This window comes from Schistocerca cancellata, unplaced genomic scaffold (genome assembly GCF_023864275.1).
Source record: "Schistocerca cancellata isolate TAMUIC-IGC-003103 unplaced genomic scaffold, iqSchCanc2.1 HiC_scaffold_411, whole genome shotgun sequence".
NCBI lineage: Eukaryota > Metazoa > Arthropoda > Insecta > Orthoptera > Acrididae > Schistocerca > Schistocerca cancellata.
In genome coordinates, this window is record NW_026046428.1 from 241,217 (window position 1) to 259,139 (window position 17,923).

The 17,923-nt window shown below is 53.6% G+C and overlaps 40 non-coding genes across 40 annotated transcripts; 32 read left to right on the forward strand and 8 right to left on the reverse strand.

Moving 5' to 3' along the window:
- Window positions 1-177: 177 nt before the first annotated feature.
- On the forward strand, window positions 178-250 carry Trnam-cau (transfer RNA methionine (anticodon CAU)). Its single transcript has one exon. It is a non-coding gene; the product is annotated as a tRNA-Met (tRNA).
- Window positions 251-572: 322 nt separating this feature from the next.
- Window positions 573-644, forward strand: Trnae-uuc (transfer RNA glutamic acid (anticodon UUC)). Its single transcript has one exon. It is a non-coding gene; the product is annotated as a tRNA-Glu (tRNA).
- A 296-nt stretch (window positions 645-940) lies between these two features.
- On the forward strand, window positions 941-1,013 carry Trnak-uuu (transfer RNA lysine (anticodon UUU)). The gene has a single exon. It is a non-coding gene; the product is annotated as a tRNA-Lys (tRNA).
- Window positions 1,014-1,152: 139 nt separating this feature from the next.
- On the forward strand, window positions 1,153-1,234 carry Trnas-aga (transfer RNA serine (anticodon AGA)). The gene has a single exon. It is a non-coding gene; the product is annotated as a tRNA-Ser (tRNA).
- A 276-nt stretch (window positions 1,235-1,510) lies between these two features.
- On the reverse strand, window positions 1,511-1,582 carry Trnag-ucc (transfer RNA glycine (anticodon UCC)). Its single transcript has one exon. It is a non-coding gene; the product is annotated as a tRNA-Gly (tRNA).
- Window positions 1,583-2,397: 815 nt separating this feature from the next.
- Window positions 2,398-2,470, forward strand: Trnam-cau (transfer RNA methionine (anticodon CAU)). Its single transcript has one exon. It is a non-coding gene; the product is annotated as a tRNA-Met (tRNA).
- A 322-nt stretch (window positions 2,471-2,792) lies between these two features.
- Trnae-uuc (transfer RNA glutamic acid (anticodon UUC)) lies at window positions 2,793-2,864 on the forward strand. The gene has a single exon. It is a non-coding gene; the product is annotated as a tRNA-Glu (tRNA).
- A 296-nt stretch (window positions 2,865-3,160) lies between these two features.
- On the forward strand, window positions 3,161-3,233 carry Trnak-uuu (transfer RNA lysine (anticodon UUU)). Its single transcript has one exon. It is a non-coding gene; the product is annotated as a tRNA-Lys (tRNA).
- Window positions 3,234-3,372: 139 nt separating this feature from the next.
- On the forward strand, window positions 3,373-3,454 carry Trnas-aga (transfer RNA serine (anticodon AGA)). Its single transcript has one exon. It is a non-coding gene; the product is annotated as a tRNA-Ser (tRNA).
- Window positions 3,455-3,730: 276 nt separating this feature from the next.
- On the reverse strand, window positions 3,731-3,802 carry Trnag-ucc (transfer RNA glycine (anticodon UCC)). Its single transcript has one exon. It is a non-coding gene; the product is annotated as a tRNA-Gly (tRNA).
- Window positions 3,803-4,617: 815 nt separating this feature from the next.
- Trnam-cau (transfer RNA methionine (anticodon CAU)) lies at window positions 4,618-4,690 on the forward strand. Its single transcript has one exon. It is a non-coding gene; the product is annotated as a tRNA-Met (tRNA).
- A 322-nt stretch (window positions 4,691-5,012) lies between these two features.
- On the forward strand, window positions 5,013-5,084 carry Trnae-uuc (transfer RNA glutamic acid (anticodon UUC)). Its single transcript has one exon. It is a non-coding gene; the product is annotated as a tRNA-Glu (tRNA).
- Window positions 5,085-5,380: 296 nt separating this feature from the next.
- Trnak-uuu (transfer RNA lysine (anticodon UUU)) lies at window positions 5,381-5,453 on the forward strand. The gene has a single exon. It is a non-coding gene; the product is annotated as a tRNA-Lys (tRNA).
- A 139-nt stretch (window positions 5,454-5,592) lies between these two features.
- On the forward strand, window positions 5,593-5,674 carry Trnas-aga (transfer RNA serine (anticodon AGA)). Its single transcript has one exon. It is a non-coding gene; the product is annotated as a tRNA-Ser (tRNA).
- A 276-nt stretch (window positions 5,675-5,950) lies between these two features.
- On the reverse strand, window positions 5,951-6,022 carry Trnag-ucc (transfer RNA glycine (anticodon UCC)). The gene has a single exon. It is a non-coding gene; the product is annotated as a tRNA-Gly (tRNA).
- An 815-nt stretch (window positions 6,023-6,837) lies between these two features.
- Window positions 6,838-6,910, forward strand: Trnam-cau (transfer RNA methionine (anticodon CAU)). The gene has a single exon. It is a non-coding gene; the product is annotated as a tRNA-Met (tRNA).
- A 322-nt stretch (window positions 6,911-7,232) lies between these two features.
- Window positions 7,233-7,304, forward strand: Trnae-uuc (transfer RNA glutamic acid (anticodon UUC)). The gene has a single exon. It is a non-coding gene; the product is annotated as a tRNA-Glu (tRNA).
- A 296-nt stretch (window positions 7,305-7,600) lies between these two features.
- Trnak-uuu (transfer RNA lysine (anticodon UUU)) lies at window positions 7,601-7,673 on the forward strand. Its single transcript has one exon. It is a non-coding gene; the product is annotated as a tRNA-Lys (tRNA).
- Window positions 7,674-7,812: 139 nt separating this feature from the next.
- On the forward strand, window positions 7,813-7,894 carry Trnas-aga (transfer RNA serine (anticodon AGA)). The gene has a single exon. It is a non-coding gene; the product is annotated as a tRNA-Ser (tRNA).
- A 276-nt stretch (window positions 7,895-8,170) lies between these two features.
- Window positions 8,171-8,242, reverse strand: Trnag-ucc (transfer RNA glycine (anticodon UCC)). The gene has a single exon. It is a non-coding gene; the product is annotated as a tRNA-Gly (tRNA).
- An 815-nt stretch (window positions 8,243-9,057) lies between these two features.
- Window positions 9,058-9,130, forward strand: Trnam-cau (transfer RNA methionine (anticodon CAU)). The gene has a single exon. It is a non-coding gene; the product is annotated as a tRNA-Met (tRNA).
- Window positions 9,131-9,452: 322 nt separating this feature from the next.
- Window positions 9,453-9,524, forward strand: Trnae-uuc (transfer RNA glutamic acid (anticodon UUC)). Its single transcript has one exon. It is a non-coding gene; the product is annotated as a tRNA-Glu (tRNA).
- A 296-nt stretch (window positions 9,525-9,820) lies between these two features.
- Trnak-uuu (transfer RNA lysine (anticodon UUU)) lies at window positions 9,821-9,893 on the forward strand. Its single transcript has one exon. It is a non-coding gene; the product is annotated as a tRNA-Lys (tRNA).
- Window positions 9,894-10,032: 139 nt separating this feature from the next.
- Window positions 10,033-10,114, forward strand: Trnas-aga (transfer RNA serine (anticodon AGA)). The gene has a single exon. It is a non-coding gene; the product is annotated as a tRNA-Ser (tRNA).
- A 276-nt stretch (window positions 10,115-10,390) lies between these two features.
- On the reverse strand, window positions 10,391-10,462 carry Trnag-ucc (transfer RNA glycine (anticodon UCC)). Its single transcript has one exon. It is a non-coding gene; the product is annotated as a tRNA-Gly (tRNA).
- Window positions 10,463-11,277: 815 nt separating this feature from the next.
- Trnam-cau (transfer RNA methionine (anticodon CAU)) lies at window positions 11,278-11,350 on the forward strand. Its single transcript has one exon. It is a non-coding gene; the product is annotated as a tRNA-Met (tRNA).
- Window positions 11,351-11,672: 322 nt separating this feature from the next.
- On the forward strand, window positions 11,673-11,744 carry Trnae-uuc (transfer RNA glutamic acid (anticodon UUC)). The gene has a single exon. It is a non-coding gene; the product is annotated as a tRNA-Glu (tRNA).
- Window positions 11,745-12,040: 296 nt separating this feature from the next.
- Window positions 12,041-12,113, forward strand: Trnak-uuu (transfer RNA lysine (anticodon UUU)). Its single transcript has one exon. It is a non-coding gene; the product is annotated as a tRNA-Lys (tRNA).
- Window positions 12,114-12,252: 139 nt separating this feature from the next.
- Trnas-aga (transfer RNA serine (anticodon AGA)) lies at window positions 12,253-12,334 on the forward strand. The gene has a single exon. It is a non-coding gene; the product is annotated as a tRNA-Ser (tRNA).
- A 276-nt stretch (window positions 12,335-12,610) lies between these two features.
- On the reverse strand, window positions 12,611-12,682 carry Trnag-ucc (transfer RNA glycine (anticodon UCC)). Its single transcript has one exon. It is a non-coding gene; the product is annotated as a tRNA-Gly (tRNA).
- Window positions 12,683-13,497: 815 nt separating this feature from the next.
- Trnam-cau (transfer RNA methionine (anticodon CAU)) lies at window positions 13,498-13,570 on the forward strand. The gene has a single exon. It is a non-coding gene; the product is annotated as a tRNA-Met (tRNA).
- A 322-nt stretch (window positions 13,571-13,892) lies between these two features.
- On the forward strand, window positions 13,893-13,964 carry Trnae-uuc (transfer RNA glutamic acid (anticodon UUC)). Its single transcript has one exon. It is a non-coding gene; the product is annotated as a tRNA-Glu (tRNA).
- A 296-nt stretch (window positions 13,965-14,260) lies between these two features.
- Trnak-uuu (transfer RNA lysine (anticodon UUU)) lies at window positions 14,261-14,333 on the forward strand. Its single transcript has one exon. It is a non-coding gene; the product is annotated as a tRNA-Lys (tRNA).
- A 139-nt stretch (window positions 14,334-14,472) lies between these two features.
- Trnas-aga (transfer RNA serine (anticodon AGA)) lies at window positions 14,473-14,554 on the forward strand. Its single transcript has one exon. It is a non-coding gene; the product is annotated as a tRNA-Ser (tRNA).
- Window positions 14,555-14,830: 276 nt separating this feature from the next.
- Window positions 14,831-14,902, reverse strand: Trnag-ucc (transfer RNA glycine (anticodon UCC)). Its single transcript has one exon. It is a non-coding gene; the product is annotated as a tRNA-Gly (tRNA).
- An 815-nt stretch (window positions 14,903-15,717) lies between these two features.
- On the forward strand, window positions 15,718-15,790 carry Trnam-cau (transfer RNA methionine (anticodon CAU)). The gene has a single exon. It is a non-coding gene; the product is annotated as a tRNA-Met (tRNA).
- Window positions 15,791-16,112: 322 nt separating this feature from the next.
- Window positions 16,113-16,184, forward strand: Trnae-uuc (transfer RNA glutamic acid (anticodon UUC)). The gene has a single exon. It is a non-coding gene; the product is annotated as a tRNA-Glu (tRNA).
- Window positions 16,185-16,480: 296 nt separating this feature from the next.
- Window positions 16,481-16,553, forward strand: Trnak-uuu (transfer RNA lysine (anticodon UUU)). The gene has a single exon. It is a non-coding gene; the product is annotated as a tRNA-Lys (tRNA).
- Window positions 16,554-16,692: 139 nt separating this feature from the next.
- Trnas-aga (transfer RNA serine (anticodon AGA)) lies at window positions 16,693-16,774 on the forward strand. The gene has a single exon. It is a non-coding gene; the product is annotated as a tRNA-Ser (tRNA).
- A 276-nt stretch (window positions 16,775-17,050) lies between these two features.
- Window positions 17,051-17,122, reverse strand: Trnag-ucc (transfer RNA glycine (anticodon UCC)). The gene has a single exon. It is a non-coding gene; the product is annotated as a tRNA-Gly (tRNA).
- Between the last annotated feature and the right edge of the window lie 801 nt (window positions 17,123-17,923).

Below are 17,923 nucleotides of genomic sequence, written 5' to 3' on the forward strand. Positions count from 1 at the left end.
GATGTACTGTAACCTCAGGCAGTGCTGCTTTCCGTCGTTAAAAAAGCTGCGGCAGCAGTTTACTCTAGCAAGTCGGGAAAGCACGCGTAGCGACACAACAGATTCCTGAGAAAGCGCAAACTGTCTATCTCTAATATGTGAGACTTACCAAGATTCCTGGGATGATGGTTGCAACGAGCCTCGGTAGCGCAGTAGGTAGCGCGTAAGTCTCATAATCTTAAGGTCGTGAGTTCGATCCTCACCCGGGGCATTTAATTTGCTGTACATCACGGCTGAATTAACGGCGTTGCTATTGCTAGCGAACGAACTTAATTGTCGTTTGTTATCCACAAGGAGTCCACGCCTCAGCGTCACAATGTTTACTTCCAATTATGGCAAGGAACAACTTTGATCATTCTCCTCCCCTGTTATGAGTGAAATATGATGCAAACAGCAATGAATAGACAGTTTCGAGCTGTGCGCCATGCCAGTCTGCACGCGCAAAAATGCTCGCAAACAGAGAACAACACTGAGTCCGGATTGAGCACGAAATGCGAGAAGAGAGGGAGTAAATCTCACGTTTCTCGAGCAAATCCGGTGTGGTCTAGTGGCTAGGATACCTGGCTTTCACCCAGGAGGCCCGGGTTCGATTCCCGGTACCGGAAGGGAAGTTTTTGCGCACACGACCCTCCATCTTTTGGCCTTCCAACCTTCGTTTGTCGCCCTCCTTCCGGAGCTTCAACCGAACGTAATCGGGGGAAGCAGGCACAGGATGCAATTACTGTCAGCACCGGGATAAAGGGAGAAGAGGCACTGGTCCGCTGTTGGGGTGCTACCAGCGTCAGTGGGAAGTCGGTGAAGTCGCCAGTTGCGCCAGAAGCCAGCAATTACCGTAGTACGCCTACACACGCGTTCCAGTTATTCACATTGCTTGCAGTCGCTCCATGGACAACAAGCGTGAGCCCGGATAGCTCAGTCGGTAGAGCACTAGGATTTTAACCTAAGTGTCCAGGGTTCGAATCCCTGTTCGGGCGAAGATTTTAACGCTTCCGTAATGGCTCGTCTCGTAGCGCTGGTAGCCCTGCCGTAATCAGTGCACCGAGTTCGTTTCCTGTCAACATTCTGCGCAGACCGGTTGCATTTTTCACGATTCGAGGGAAGCTTTAGCTACGAGCAGTCGTGGCCGAGTGGTTAAGGCGTCTGACTAGAAATCAGATTCCCTGTGGGAGCGTAGGTTCGAGTCCTACCGACTGCGTCGGTTTTTTTATTTTTTGTTTCAGAAGAGAGAGCAGAAAATTTCGCAGTTTGCCTGTCGTTTTGGTACCTCGCTACACCTCACCTCTCACAGTCGTTTATAGCGCCTGTCCTTTTGATAAGGGCGAAATCCAAGCGTCAGCTTTCGCGTCAGCCGAGCAAAGTCGGGACAAGTCGGGACATACTACAGGATGGCCTGCGTGGAGCGACGACGGAAAGAAAACGTTAATTCAACAGCACGTGGCTCACATACTCATACGCATAGATTTGCGCCCGTTGCGGTGGCCGGGAATCGAACGCGGCTCAACTGCTCGGAAGGCAACTATGCTCACCATTACACTACCACCGCACAGCCGCTGCTCGCAACGCCGCGCTGTGTCGGCTTCCCGCCCGCCGGCAGTGGCCCACGGTGATAGTAGCTGTAGACGCTTTACGAGGTAGGAGGGTGCATTCGGGCAGCGCCTCCACGCACGCTGCGTCTTTGGGCAAGGCTCGTCGCCGCGGCCGCAACGTTACTCACACAATAGTGACGAGCGGTCGCTTTGAGGCAGTGTAGTGGGGGACTCCGCGTGTGTAGCACTTTTTTCGGTTGTATCCGACGTCGCTGGGTGGCAATCCCACTTTCCCTGCAGACAGCTGCTCGGGAATATGCTCGGGAAGCACGGACGTCATCGGACGTCCGCCCCCAACAAATGCAACTAACAAAATGAGAACAACAACTAAAAAAGTGGTAGGTTGTTCGACTACCACGCGGGCGGCCCGGCTTCGATTCCCGGCCGATGCATCGTTTTGCTGTTCTCGCTATAGTGCTGCCGCGCCGATTGCTCGCTTGAGGTGCGCCAGCCTCAGGAATGTATAGCAGGATTCGCTGTGAGAAGAACCAAACATGCAGCACGCAAGAGACCCTACTTGGACGGCCGCGTGCTGTTACTGAACTCCAGCGTCGGCCTGGCCCTACAGGCCGCTGTGTTCAGGTGCCGCAAGGGCGATGTACTGTAACCTCAGGCAGTGCTGCTTTCCGTCGTTAAAAAAGCTGCGGCAGCAGTTTACTCTAGCAAGTCGGGAAAGCACGCGTAGCGACACAACAGATTCCTGAGAAAGCGCAAACTGTCTATCTCTAATATGTGAGACTTACCAAGATTCCTGGGATGATGGTTGCAACGAGCCTCGGTAGCGCAGTAGGTAGCGCGTAAGTCTCATAATCTTAAGGTCGTGAGTTCGATCCTCACCCGGGGCATTTAATTTGCTGTACATCACGGCTGAATTAACGGCGTTGCTATTGCTAGCGAACGAACTTAATTGTCGTTTGTTATCCACAAGGAGTCCACGCCTCAGCGTCACAATGTTTACTTCCAATTATGGCAAGGAACAACTTTGATCATTCTGGTCCCCTGTTATGAGTGAAATATGATGCAAACAGCAATGAATAGACAGTTTCGAGCTGTGCGCCATGCCAGTCTGCACGCGCAAAAATGCTCGCAAACAGAGAACAACACTGAGTCCGGATTGAGCACGAAATGCGAGAAGAGAGGGAGTAAATCTCACGTTTCTCGAGCAAATCCGGTGTGGTCTAGTGGCTAGGATACCTGGCTTTCACCCAGGAGGCCCGGGTTCGATTCCCGGTACCGGAAGGGAAGTTTTTGCGCACACGACCCTCCATCTTTTGGCCTTCCAACCTTCGTTTGTCGCCCTCCTTCCGGAGCTTCAACCGAACGTAATCGGGGGAAGCAGGCACAGGATGCAATTACTGTCAGCACCGGGATAAAGGGAGAAGAGGCACTGGTCCGCTGTTGGGGTGCTACCAGCGTCAGTGGGAAGTCGGTGAAGTCGCCAGTTGCGCCAGAAGCCAGCAATTACCGTAGTACGCCTACACACGCGTTCCAGTTATTCACATTGCTTGCAGTCGCTCCATGCACAACAAGCGTGAGCCCGGATAGCTCAGTCGGTAGAGCACTAGGATTTTAACCTAAGTGTCCAGGGTTCGAATCCCTGTTCGGGCGAAGATTTTAACGCTTCCGTAATGGCTCGTCTCGTAGCGCTGGTAGCCCTGCCGTAATCAGTGCACCGAGTTCGTTTCCTGTCAACATTCTGCGCAGACCGGTTGCATTTTTCACGATTCGAGGGAAGCTTTAGCTACGAGCAGTCGTGGCCGAGTGGTTAAGGCGTCTGACTAGAAATCAGATTCCGTGTGGGAGCGTAGGTTCGAGTCCTACCGACTGCGTCGGTTTTTTTATTTTTTGTTTCAGAAGAGAGAGCAGAAAATTTCGCAGTTTGCCTGTCGTTTTGGTACCTCGCTACACCTCACCTCTCACAGTCGTTTATAGCGCCTGTCCTTTTGATAAGGGCGAAATCCAAGCGTCAGCTTTCGCGTCAGCCGAGCAAAGTCGGGACAAGTCGGGACATACTACAGGATGGCCTGCGTGGAGCGACGACGGAAAGAAAACGTTAATTCAACAGCACGTGGCTCACATACTCATACGCATAGATTTGCGCCCGTTGCGGTGGCCGGGAATCGAACGCGGCTCAACTGCTCGGAAGGCAACTATGCTCACCATTACACTACCACCGCACAGCCGCTGCTCGCAACGCCGCGCTGTGTCGGCTTCCCGCCCGCCGGCAGTGGCCCACGGTGATAGTAGCTGTAGACGCTTTACGAGGTAGGAGGGTGCATTCGGGCAGCGCCTCCACGCACGCTGCGTCTTTGGGCAAGGCTCGTCGCCGCGGCCGCAACGTTACTCACACAATAGTGACGAGCGGTCGCTTTGAGGCAGTGTAGTGGGGGACTCCGCGTGTGTAGCACTTTTTTCGGTTGTATCCGACGTCGCTGGGTGGCAATCCCACTTTCCCTGCAGACAGCTGCTCGGGAATATGCTCGGGAAGCACGGACGTCATCGGACGTCCGCCCCCAACAAATGCAACTAACAAAATGAGAACAACAACTAAAAAAGTGGTAGGTTGTTCGCCTACCACGCGGGCGGCCCGGCTTCGATTCCCGGCCGATGCATCGTTTTGCTGTTCTCGCTATAGTGCTGCCGCGCCGATTGCTCGCTTGAGGTGCGCCAGCCTCAGGAATGTATAGCAGGATTCGCTGTGAGAAGAACCAAACATGCAGCACGCAAGAGACCCTACTTGGACGGCCGCGTGCTGTTACTGAACTCCAGCGTCGGCCTGGCCCTACAGGCCGCTGTGTTCAGGTGCCGCAAGGGCGATGTACTGTAACCTCAGGCAGTGCTGCTTTCCGTCGTTAAAAAAGCTGCGGCAGCAGTTTACTCTAGCAAGTCGGGAAAGCACGCGTAGCGACACAACAGATTCCTGAGAAAGCGCAAACTGTCTATCTCTAATATGTGAGACTTACCAAGATTCCTGGGATGATGGTTGCAACGAGCCTCGGTAGCGCAGTAGGTAGCGCGTAAGTCTCATAATCTTAAGGTCGTGAGTTCGATCCTCACCCGGGGCATTTAATTTGCTGTACATCACGGCTGAATTAACGGCGTTGCTATTGCTAGCGAACGAACTTAATTGTCGTTTGTTATCCACAAGGAGTCCACGCCTCAGCGTCACAATGTTTACTTCCAATTATGGCAAGGAACAACTTTGATCATTCTCCTCCCCTGTTATGAGTGAAATATGATGCAAACAGCAATGAATAGACAGTTTCGAGCTGTGCGCCATGCCAGTCTGCACGCGCAAAAATGCTCGCAAACAGAGAACAACACTGAGTCCGGATTGAGCACGAAATGCGAGAAGAGAGGGAGTAAATCTCACGTTTCTCGAGCAAATCCGGTGTGGTCTAGTGGCTAGGATACCTGGCTTTCACCCAGGAGGCCCGGGTTCGATTCCCGGTACCGGAAGGGAAGTTTTTGCGCACACGACCCTCCATCTTTTGGCCTTCCAACCTTCGTTTGTCGCCCTCCTTCCGGAGCTTCAACCGAACGTAATCGGGGGAAGCAGGCACAGGATGCAATTACTGTCAGCACCGGGATAAAGGGAGAAGAGGCACTGGTCCGCTGTTGGGGTGCTACCAGCGTCAGTGGGAAGTCGGTGAAGTCGCCAGTTGCGCCAGAAGCCAGCAATTACCGTAGTACGCCTACACACGCGTTCCAGTTATTCACATTGCTTGCAGTCGCTCCATGCACAACAAGCGTGAGCCCGGATAGCTCAGTCGGTAGAGCATTAGGATTTTAACCTAAGTGTCCAGGGTTCGAATCCCTGTTCAGGCGAAGATTTTAACGCTTCCGTAATGGCTCGTCTCGTAGCGCTGGTAGCCCTGCCGTAATCAGTGCACCGAGTTCGTTTCCTGTCAACATTCTGCGCAGACCGGTTGCATTTTTCACGATTCGAGGGAAGCTTTAGCTATGAGCAGTCGTGGCCGAGTGGTTAAGGCGTCTGACTAGAAATCAGATTCCCTGTGGGAGCGTAGGTTCGAGTCCTACCGACTGCGTCGGTTTTTTTATTTTTTGTTTCAGAAGAGAGAGCAGAAAATTTCGCAGTTTGCCTGTCGTTTTGGTACCTCGCTACACCTCACCTCTCACAGTCGTTTATAGCGCCTGTCCTTTTGATAAGGGCGAAATCCAAGCGTCAGCTTTCGCGTCAGCCGAGCAAAGTCGGGACAAGTCGGGACATACTACAGGATGGCCTGCGTGGAGCGACGACGGAAAGAAAACGTTAATTCAACAGCACGTGGCTCACATACTCATACGCATAGATTTGCGCCCGTTGCGGTGGCCGGGAATCGAACGCGGCTCAACTGCTCGGAAGGCAACTATGCTCACCATTACACTACCACCGCACAGCCGCTGCTCGCAACGCCGCGCTGTGTCGGCTTCCCGCCCGCCGGCAGTGGCCCACGGTGATAGTAGCTGTAGACGCTTTACGAGGTAGGAGGGTGCATTCGGGCAGCGCCTCCACGCACGCTGCGTCTTTGGGCAAGGCTCGTCGCCGCGGCCGCAACGTTACTCACACAATAGTGACGAGCGGTCGCTTTGAGGCAGTGTAGTGGGGGACTCCGCGTGTGTAGCACTTTTTTCGGTTGTATCCGACGTCGCTGGGTGGCAATCCCACTTTCCCTGCAGACAGCTGCTCGGGAATATGCTCGGGAAGCACGGACGTCATCGGACGTCCGCCCCCAACAAATGCAACTAACAAAATGAGAACAACAACTAAAAAAGTGGTAGGTTGTTCGACTACCACGCGGGCGGCCCGGCTTCGATTCCCGGCCGATGCATCGTTTTGCTGTTCTCGCTATAGTGCTGCCGCGCCGATTGCTCGCTTGAGGTGCGCCAGCCTCAGGAATGTATAGCAGGATTCGCTGTGAGAAGAACCAAACATGCAGCACGCAAGAGACCCTACTTGGACGGCCGCGTGCTGTTACTGAACTCCAGCGTCGGCCTGGCCCTACAGGCCGCTGTGTTCAGGTGCCGCAAGGGCGATGTACTGTAACCTCAGGCAGTGCTGCTTTCCGTCGTTAAAAAAGCTGCGGCAGCAGTTTACTCTAGCAAGTCGGGAAAGCACGCGTAGCGACACAACAGATTCCTGAGAAAGCGCAAACTGTCTATCTCTAATATGTGAGACTTACCAAGATTCCTGGGATGATGGTTGCAACGAGCCTCGGAAGCGCAGTAGGTAGCGCGTAAGTCTCATAATCTTAAGGTCGTGAGTTCGATCCTCACCCGGGGCATTTAATTTGCTGTACATCACGGTTGAATTAACGGCGTTGCTATTGCTAGCGAACGAACTTAATTGTCGTTTGTTATCCACAAGGAGTCCACGCCTCAGCGTCACAATGTTTACTTCCAATTATGGCAAGGAACAACTTTGATCATTCTCCTCCCCTGTTATGAGTGAAATATGATGCAAACAGCAATGAATAGACAGTTTCGAGCTGTGCGCCATGCCAGTCTGCACGCGCAAAAATGCTCGCAAACAGAGAACAACACTGAGTCCGGATTGAGCACGAAATGCGAGAAGAGAGGGAGTAAATCTCACGTTTCTCGAGCAAATCCGGTGTGGTCTAGTGGCTAGGATACCTGGCTTTCACCCAGGAGGCCCGGGTTCGATTCCCGGTACCGGAAGGGAAGTTTTTGCGCACACGACCCTCCATCTTTTGGCCTTCCAACCTTCGTTTGTCGCCCTCCTTCCGGAGCTTCAACCGAACGTAATCGGGGGAAGCAGGCACAGGATGCAATTACTGTCAGCACCGGGATAAAGGGAGAAGAGGCACTGGTCCGCTGTTGGGGTGCTACCAGCGTCAGTGGGAAGTCGGTGAAGTCACCAGTTGCGCCAGAAGCCAGCAATTACCGTAGTACGCCTACACACGCGTTCCAGTTATTCACATTGCTTGCAGTCGCTCCATGCACAACAAGCGTGAGCCCGGATAGCTCAGTCGGTAGAGCATTAGGATTTTAACCTAAGTGTCCAGGGTTCGAATCCCTGTTCGGGCGAAGATTTTAACGCTTCCGTAATGGCTCGTCTCGTAGCGCTGGTAGCCCTGCCGTAATCAGTGCACCGAGTTCGTTTCCTGTCAACATTCTGCGCAGACCGGTTGCATTTTTCACGATTCGAGGGAAGCTTTAGCTACGAGCAGTCGTGGCCGAGTGGTTAAGGCGTCTGACTAGAAATCAGATTCCCTGTGGGAGCGTAGGTTCGAGTCCTACCGACTGCGTCGGTTTTTTTATTTTTTGTTTCAGAAGAGAGAGCAGAAAATTTCGCAGTTTGCCTGTCGTTTTGGTACCTCGCTACACCTCACCTCTCACAGTCGTTTATAGCGCCTGTCCTTTTGATAAGGGCGAAATCCAAGCGTCAGCTTTCGCGTCAGCCGAGCAAAGTCGGGACAAGTCGGGACATACTACAGGATGGCCTGCGTGGAGCGACGACGGAAAGAAAACGTTAATTCAACAGCACGTGGCTCACATACTCATACGCATAGATTTGCGCCCGTTGCGGTGGCCGGGAATCGAACGCGGCTCAACTGCTCGGAAGGCAACTATGCTCACCATTACACTACCACCGCACAGCCGCTGCTCGCAACGCCGCGCTGTGTCGGCTTCCCGCCCGCCGGCAGTGGCCCACGGTGATAGTAGCTGTAGACGCTTTACGAGGTAGGAGGGTGCATTCGGGCAGCGCCTCCACGCACGCTGCGTCTTTGGGCAAGGCTCGTCGCCGCGGCCGCAACGTTACTCACACAATAGTGACGAGCGGTCGCTTTGAGGCAGTGTAGTGGGGGACTCCGCGTGTGTAGCACTTTTTTCGGTTGTATCCGACGTCGCTGGGTGGCAATCCCACTTTCCCTGCAGACAGCTGCTCGGGAATATGCTCGGGAAGCACGGACGTCATCGGACGTCCGCCCCCAACAAATGCAACTAACAAAATGAGAACAACAACTAAAAAAGTGGTAGGTTGTTCGACTACCACGCGGGCGGCCCGGCTTCGATTCCCGGCCGATGCATCGTTTTGCTGTTCTCGCTATAGTGCTGCCGCGCCGATTGCTCGCTTGAGGTGCGCCAGCCTCAGGAATGTATAGCAGGATTCGCTGTGAGAAGAACCAAACATGCAGCACGCAAGAGACCCTACTTGGACGGCCGCGTGCTGTTACTGAACTCCAGCGTCGGCCTGGCCCTACAGGCCGCTGTGTTCAGGTGCCGCAAGGGCGATGTACTGTAACCTCAGGCAGTGCTGCTTTCCGTCGTTAAAAAAGCTGCGGCAGCAGTTTACTCTAGCAAGTCGGGAAAGCACGCGTAGCGACACAACAGATTCCTGAGAAAGCGCAAACTGTCTATCTCTAATATGTGAGACTTACCAAGATTCCTGGGATGATGGTTGCAACGAGCCTCGGAAGCGCAGTAGGTAGCGCGTAAGTCTCATAATCTTAAGGTCGTGAGTTCGATCCTCACCCGGGGCATTTAATTTGCTGTACATCACGGTTGAATTAACGGCGTTGCTATTGCTAGCGAACGAACTTAATTGTCGTTTGTTATCCACAAGGAGTCCACGCCTCAGCGTCACAATGTTTACTTCCAATTATGGCAAGGAACAACTTTGATCATTCTCCTCCCCTGTTATGAGTGAAATATGATGCAAACAGCAATGAATAGACAGTTTCGAGCTGTGCGCCATGCCAGTCTGCACGCGCAAAAATGCTCGCAAACAGAGAACAACACTGAGTCCGGATTGAGCACGAAATGCGAGAAGAGAGGGAGTAAATCTCACGTTTCTCGAGCAAATCCGGTGTGGTCTAGTGGCTAGGATACCTGGCTTTCACCCAGGAGGCCCGGGTTCGATTCCCGGTACCGGAAGGGAAGTTTTTGCGCACACGACCCTCCATCTTTTGGCCTTCCAACCTTCGTTTGTCGCCCTCCTTCCGGAGCTTCAACCGAACGTAATCGGGGGAAGCAGGCACAGGATGCAATTACTGTCAGCACCGGGATAAAGGGAGAAGAGGCACTGGTCCGCTGTTGGGGTGCTACCAGCGTCAGTGGGAAGTCGGTGAAGTCGCCAGTTGCGCCAGAAGCCAGCAATTACCGTAGTACGCCTACACACGCGTTCCAGTTATTCACATTGCTTGCAGTCGCTCCATGCACAACAAGCGTGAGCCCGGTTAGCTCAGTCGGTAGAGCATTAGGATTTTAACCTAAGTGTCCAGGGTTCGAATCCCTGTTCGGGCGAAGATTTTAACGCTTCCGTAATGGCTCGTCTCGTAGCGCTGGTAGCCCTGCCGTAATCAGTGCACCGAGTTCGTTTCCTGTCAACATTCTGCGCAGACCGGTTGCATTTTTCACGATTCGAGGGAAGCTTTAGCTATGAGCAGTCGTGGCCGAGTGGTTAAGGCGTCTGACTAGAAATCAGATTCCCTGTGGGAGCGTAGGTTCGAGTCCTACCGACTGCGTCGGTTTTTTTATTTTTTGTTTCAGAAGAGAGAGCAGAAAATTTCGCAGTTTGCCTGTCGTTTTGGTACCTCGCTACACCTCACCTCTCACAGTCGTTTATAGCGCCTGTCCTTTTGATAAGGGCGAAATCCAAGCGTCAGCTTTCGCGTCAGCCGAGCAAAGTCGGGACAAGTCGGGACATACTACAGGATGGCCTGCGTGGAGCGACGACGGAAAGAAAACGTTAATTCAACAGCACGTGGCTCACATACTCATACGCATAGATTTGCGCCCGTTGCGGTGGCCGGGAATCGAACGCGGCTCAACTGCTCGGAAGGCAACTATGCTCACCATTACACTACCACCGCACAGCCGCTGCTCGCAACGCCGCGCTGTGTCGGCTTCCCGCCCGCCGGCAGTGGCCCACGGTGATAGTAGCTGTAGACGCTTTACGAGGTAGGAGGGTGCATTCGGGCAGCGCCTCCACGCACGCTGCGTCTTTGGGCAAGGCTCGTCGCCGCGGCCGCAACGTTACTCACACAATAGTGACGAGCGGTCGCTTTGAGGCAGTGTAGTGGGGGACTCCGCGTGTGTAGCACTTTTTTCGGTTGTATCCGACGTCGCTGGGTGGCAATCCCACTTTCCCTGCAGACAGCTGCTCGGGAATATGCTCGGGAAGCACGGACGTCATCGGACGTCCGCCCCCAACAAATGCAACTAACAAAATGAGAACAACAACTAAAAAAGTGGTAGGTTGTTCGACTACCACGCGGGCGGCCCGGCTTCGATTCCCGGCCGATGCATCGTTTTGCTGTTCTCGCTATAGTGCTGCCGCGCCGATTGCTCGCTTGAGGTGCGCCAGCCTCAGGAATGTATAGCAGGATTCGCTGTGAGAAGAACCAAACATGCAGCACGCAAGAGACCCTACTTGGACGGCCGCGTGCTGTTACTGAACTCCAGCGTCGGCCTGGCCCTACAGGCTGCTGTGTTCAGGTGCCGCAAGGGCGATGTACTGTAACCTCAGGCAGTGCTGCTTTCCGTCGTTAAAAAAGCTGCGGCAGCAGTTTACTCTAGCAAGTCGGGAAAGCACGCGTAGCGACACAACAGATTCCTGAGAAAGCGCAAACTGTCTATCTCTAATATGTGAGACTTACCAAGATTCCTGGGATGATGGTTGCAACGAGCCTCGGTAGCGCAGTAGGTAGCGCGTAAGTCTCATAATCTTAAGGTCGTGAGTTCGATCCTCACCCGGGGCATTTAATTTGCTGTACATCACGGCTGAATTAACGGCGTTGCTATTGCTAGCGAACGAACTTAATTGTCGTTTGTTATCCACAAGGAGTCCACGCCTCAGCGTCACAATGTTTACTTCCAATTATGGCAAGGAACAACTTTGATCATTCTGGTCCCCTGTTATGAGTGAAATATGATGCAAACAGCAATGAATAGACAGTTTCGAGCTGTGCGCCATGCCAGTCTGCACGCGCAAAAATGCTCGCAAACAGAGAACAACACTGAGTCCGGATTGAGCACGAAATGCGAGAAGAGAGGGAGTAAATCTCACGTTTCTCGAGCAAATCCGGTGTGGTCTAGTGGCTAGGATACCTGGCTTTCACCCAGGAGGCCCGGGTTCGATTCCCGGTACCGGAAGGGAAGTTTTTGCGCACACGACCCTCCATCTTTTGGCCTTCCAACCTTCGTTTGTCGCCCTCCTTCCGGAGCTTCAACCGAACGTAATCGGGGGAAGCAGGCACAGGATGCAATTACTGTCAGCACCGGGATAAAGGGAGAAGAGGCACTGGTCCGCTGTTGGGGTGCTACCAGCGTCAGTGGGAAGTCGGTGAAGTCGCCAGTTGCGCCAGAAGCCAGCAATTACCGTAGTACGCCTACACACGCGTTCCAGTTATTCACATTGCTTGCAGTCGCTCCATGCACAACAAGCGTGAGCCCGGATAGCTCAGTCGGTAGAGCATTAGGCTTTTAACCTAAGTGTCCAGGGTTCGAATCCCTGTTCGGGCGAAGATTTTAACGCTTCCGTAATGGCTCGTCTCGTAGCGCTGGTAGCCCTGCCGTAATCAGTGCACCGAGTTCGTTTCCTGTCAACATTCTGCGCAGACCGGTTGCATTTTTCACGATTCGAGGGAAGCTTTAGCTATGAGCAGTCGTGGCCGAGTGGTTAAGGCGTCTGACTAGAAATCAGATTCCCTGTGGGAGCGTAGGTTCGAGTCCTACCGACTGCGTCGGTTTTTTTATTTTTTGTTTCAGAAGAGAGAGCAGAAAATTTCGCAGTTTGCCTGTCGTTTTGGTACCTCGCTACACCTCACCTCTCACAGTCGTTTATAGCGCCTGTCCTTTTGATAAGGGCGAAATCCAAGCGTCAGCTTTCGCGTCAGCCGAGCAAAGTCGGGACAAGTCGGGACATACTACAGGATGGCCTGCGTGGAGCGACGACGGAAAGAAAACGTTAATTCAACAGCACGTGGCTCACATACTCATACGCATAGATTTGCGCCCGTTGCGGTGGCCGGGAATCGAACGCGGCTCAACTGCTCGGAAGGCAACTATGCTCACCATTACACTACCACCGCACAGCCGCTGCTCGCAACGCCGCGCTGTGTCGGCTTCCCGCCCGCCGGCAGTGGCCCACGGTGATAGTAGCTGTAGACGCTTTACGAGGTAGGAGGGTGCATTCGGGCAGCGCCTCCACGCACGCTGCGTCTTTGGGCAAGGCTCGTCGCCGCGGCCGCAACGTTACTCACACAATAGTGACGAGCGGTCGCTTTGAGGCAGTGTAGTGGGGGACTCCGCGTGTGTAGCACTTTTTTCGGTTGTATCCGACGTCGCTGGGTGGCAATCCCACTTTCCCTGCAGACAGCTGCTCGGGAATATGCTCGGGAAGCACGGACGTCATCGGACGTCCGCCCCCAACAAATGCAACTAACAAAATGAGAACAACAACTAAAAAAGTGGTAGGTTGTTCGACTACCACGCGGGCGGCCCGGCTTCGATTCCCGGCCGATGCATCGTTTTGCTGTTCTCGCTATAGTGCTGCCGCGCCGATTGCTCGCTTGAGGTGCGCCAGCCTCAGGAATGTATAGCAGGATTCGCTGTGAGAAGAACCAAACATGCAGCACGCAAGAGACCCTACTTGGACGGCCGCGTGCTGTTACTGAACTCCAGCGTCGGCCTGGCCCTACAGGCTGCTGTGTTCAGGTGCCGCAAGGGCGATGTACTGTAACCTCAGGCAGTGCTGCTTTCCGTCGTTAAAAAAGCTGCGGCAGCAGTTTACTCTAGCAAGTCGGGAAAGCACGCGTAGCGACACAACAGATTCCTGAGAAAGCGCAAACTGTCTATCTCTAATATGTGAGACTTACCAAGATTCCTGGGATGATGGTTGCAACGAGCCTCGGTAGCGCAGTAGGTAGCGCGTAAGTCTCATAATCTTAAGGTCGTGAGTTCGATCCTCACCCGGGGCATTTAATTTGCTGTACATCACGGCTGAATTAACGGCGTTGCTATTGCTAGCGAACGAACTTAATTGTCGTTTGTTATCCACAAGGAGTCCACGCCTCAGCGTCACAATGTTTACTTCCAATTATGGCAAGGAACAACTTTGATCATTCTGGTCCCCTGTTATGAGTGAAATATGATGCAAACAGCAATGAATAGACAGTTTCGAGCTGTGCGCCATGCCAGTCTGCACGCGCAAAAATGCTCGCAAACAGAGAACAACACTGAGTCCGGATTGAGCACGAAATGCGAGAAGAGAGGGAGTAAATCTCACGTTTCTCGAGCAAATCCGGTGTGGTCTAGTGGCTAGGATACCTGGCTTTCACCCAGGAGGCCCGGGTTCGATTCCCGGTACCGGAAGGGAAGTTTTTGCGCACACGACCCTCCATCTTTTGGCCTTCCAACCTTCGTTTGTCGCCCTCCTTCCGGAGCTTCAACCGAACGTAATCGGGGGAAGCAGGCACAGGATGCAATTACTGTCAGCACCGGGATAAAGGGAGAAGAGGCACTGGTCCGCTGTTGGGGTGCTACCAGCGTCAGTGGGAAGTCGGTGAAGTCGCCAGTTGCGCCAGAAGCCAGCAATTACCGTAGTACGCCTACACACGCGTTCCAGTTATTCACATTGCTTGCAGTCGCTCCATGCACAACAAGCGTGAGCCCGGATAGCTCAGTCGGTAGAGCATTAGGCTTTTAACCTAAGTGTCCAGGGTTCGAATCCCTGTTCGGGCGAAGATTTTAACGCTTCCGTAATGGCTCGTCTCGTAGCGCTGGTAGCCCTGCCGTAATCAGTGCACCGAGTTCGTTTCCTGTCAACATTCTGCGCAGACCGGTTGCATTTTTCACGATTCGAGGGAAGCTTTAGCTACGAGCAGTCGTGGCCGAGTGGTTAAGGCGTCTGACTAGAAATCAGATTCCCTGTGGGAGCGTAGGTTCGAGTCCTACCGACTGCGTCGGTTTTTTTATTTTTTGTTTCAGAAGAGAGAGCAGAAAATTTCGCAGTTTGCCTGTCGTTTTGGTACCTCGCTACACCTCACCTCTCACAGTCGTTTATAGCGCCTGTCCTTTTGATAAGGGCGAATTCCAAGCGTCAGCTTTCGCGTCAGCCGAGCAAAGTCGGGACAAGTCGGGACATACTACAGGATGGCCTGCGTGGAGCGACGACGGAAAGAAAACGTTAATTCAACAGCACGTGGCTCACATACTCATACGCATAGATTTGCGCCCGTTGCGGTGGCCGGGAATCGAACGCGGCTCAACTGCTCGGAAGGCAACTATGCTCACCATTACACTACCACCGCACAGCCGCTGCTCGCAACGCCGCGCTGTGTCGGCTTCCCGCCCGCCGGCAGTGGCCCACGGTGATAGTAGCTGTAGACGCTTTACGAGGTAGGAGGGTGCATTCGGGCAGCGCCTCCACGCACGCTGCGTCTTTGGGCAAGGCTCGTCGCCGCGGCCGCAACGTTACTCACACAATAGTGACGAGCGGTCGCTTTGAGGCAGTGTAGTGGGGGACTCCGCGTGTGTAGCACTTTTTTCGGTTGTATCCGACGTCGCTGGGTGGCAATCCCACTTTCCCTGCAGACAGCTGCTCGGGAATATGCTCGGGAAGCACGGACGTCATCGGACGTCCGCCCCCAACAAATGCAACTAACAAAATGAGAACAACAACTAAAAAAGTGGTAGGTTGTTCGACTACCACGCGGGCGGCCCGGCTTCGATTCCCGGCCGATGCATCGTTTTGCTGTTCTCGCTATAGTGCTGCCGCGCCGATTGCTCGCTTGAGGTGCGCCAGCCTCAGGAATGTATAGCAGGATTCGCTGTGAGAAGAACCAAACATGCAGCACGCAAGAGACCCTACTTGGACGGCCGCGTGCTGTTACTGAACTCCAGCGTCGGCCTGGCCCTACAGGCTGCTGTGTTCAGGTGCCGCAAGGGCGATGTACTGTAACCTCAGGCAGTGCTGCTTTCCGTCGTTAAAAAAGCTGCGGCAGCAGTTTACTCTAGCAAGTCGGGAAAGCACGCGTAGCGACACAACAGATTCCTGAGAAAGCGCAAACTGTCTATCTCTAATATGTGAGACTTACCAAGATTCCTGGGATGATGGTTGCAACGAGCCTCGGTAGCGCAGTAGGTAGCGCGTAAGTCTCATAATCTTAAGGTCGTGAGTTCGATCCTCACCCGGGGCATTTAATTTGCTGTACATCACGGCTGAATTAACGGCGTTGCTATTGCTAGCGAACGAACTTAATTGTCGTTTGTTATCCACAAGGAGTCCACGCCTCAGCGTCACAATGTTTACTTCCAATTATGGCAAGGAACAACTTTGATCATTCTCCTCCCCTGTTATGAGTGAAATATGATGCAAACAGCAATGAATAGACAGTTTCGAGCTGTGCGCCATGCCAGTCTGCACGCGCAAAAATGCTCGCAAACAGAGAACAACACTGAGTCCGGATTGAGCACGAAATGCGAGAAGAGAGGGAGTAAATCTCACGTTTCTCGAGCAAATCCGGTGTGGTCTAGTGGCTAGGATACCTGGCTTTCACCCAGGAGGCCCGGGTTCGATTCCCGGTACCGGAAGGGAAGTTTTTGCGCACACGACCCTCCATCTTTTGGCCTTCCAACCTTCGTTTGTCGCCCTCCTTCCGGAGCTTCAACCGAACGTAATCGGGGGAAGCAGGCACAGGATGCAATTACTGTCAGCACCGGGATAAAGGGAGAAGAGGCACTGGTCCGCTGTTGGGGTGCTACCAGCGTCAGTGGGAAGTCGGTGAAGTCGCCAGTTGCGCCAGAAGCCAGCAATTACCGTAGTACGCCTACACACGCGTTCCAGTTATTCACATTGCTTGCAGTCGCTCCATGCACAACAAGCGTGAGCCCGGATAGCTCAGTCGGTGGAGCATTAGGCTTTTAACCTAAGTGTCCAGGGTTCGAATCCCTGTTCGGGCGAAGATTTTAACGCTTCCGTAATGGCTCGTCTCGTAGCGCTGGTAGCCCTGCCGTAATCAGTGCACCGAGTTCGTTTCCTGTCAACATTCTGCGCAGACCGGTTGCATTTTTCACGATTCGAGGGAAGCTTTAGCTACGAGCAGTCGTGGCCGAGTGGTTAAGGCGTCTGACTAGAAATCAGATTCCCTGTGGGAGCGTAGGTTCGAGTCCTACCGACTGCGTCGGATTTTTTATTTTTTGTTTCAGAAGAGAGAGCAGAAAATTTCGCAGTTTGCCTGTCGTTTTGGTACCTCGCTACACCTCACCTCTCACAGTCGTTTATAGCGCCTGTCCTTTTGATAAGGGCGAATTCCAAGCGTCAGCTTTCGCGTCAGCCGAGCAAAGTCGGGACAAGTCGGGACATACTACAGGATGGCCTGCGTGGAGCGACGACGGAAAGAAAACGTTAATTCAACAGCACGTGGCTCACATACTCATACGCATAGATTTGCGCCCGTTGCGGTGGCCGGGAATCGAACGCGGCTCAACTGCTCGGAAGGCAACTATGCTCACCATTACACTACCACCGCACAGCCGCTGCTCGCAACGCCGCGCTGTGTCGGCTTCCCGCCCGCCGGCAGTGGCCCACGGTGATAGTAGCTGTAGACGCTTTACGAGGTAGGAGGGTGCATTCGGGCAGCGCCTCCACGCACGCTGCGTCTTTGGGCAAGGCTCGTCGCCGCGGCCGCAACGTTACTCACACAATAGTGACGAGCGGTCGCTTTGAGGCAGTGTAGTGGGGGACTCCGCGTGTGTAGCACTTTTTTCGGTTGTATCCGACGTCGCTGGGTGGCAATCCCACTTTCCCTGCAGACAGCTGCTCGGGAATATGCTCGGGAAGCACGGACGTCATCGGACGTCCGCCCCCAACAAATGCAACTAACAAAATGAGAACAACAACTAAAAAAGTGGTAGGTTGTTCGACTACCACGCGGGCGGCCCGGCTTCGATTCCCGGCCGATGCATCGTTTTGCTGTTCTCGCTATAGTGCTGCCGCGCCGATTGCTCGCTTGAGGTGCGCCAGCCTCAGGAATGTATAGCAGGATTCGCTGTGAGAAGAACCAAACATGCAGCACGCAAGAGACCCTACTTGGACGGCCGCGTGCTGTTACTGAACTCCAGCGTCGGCCTGGCCCTACAGGCCGCTGTGTTCAGGTGCCGCAAGGGCGATGTACTGTAACCTCAGGCAGTGCTGCTTTCCGTCGTTAAAAAAGCTGCGGCAGCAGTTTACTCTAGCAAGTCGGGAAAGCACGCGTAGCGACACAACAGATTCCTGAGAAAGCGCAAACTGTCTATCTCTAATATGTGAGACTTACCAAGATTCCTGGGAT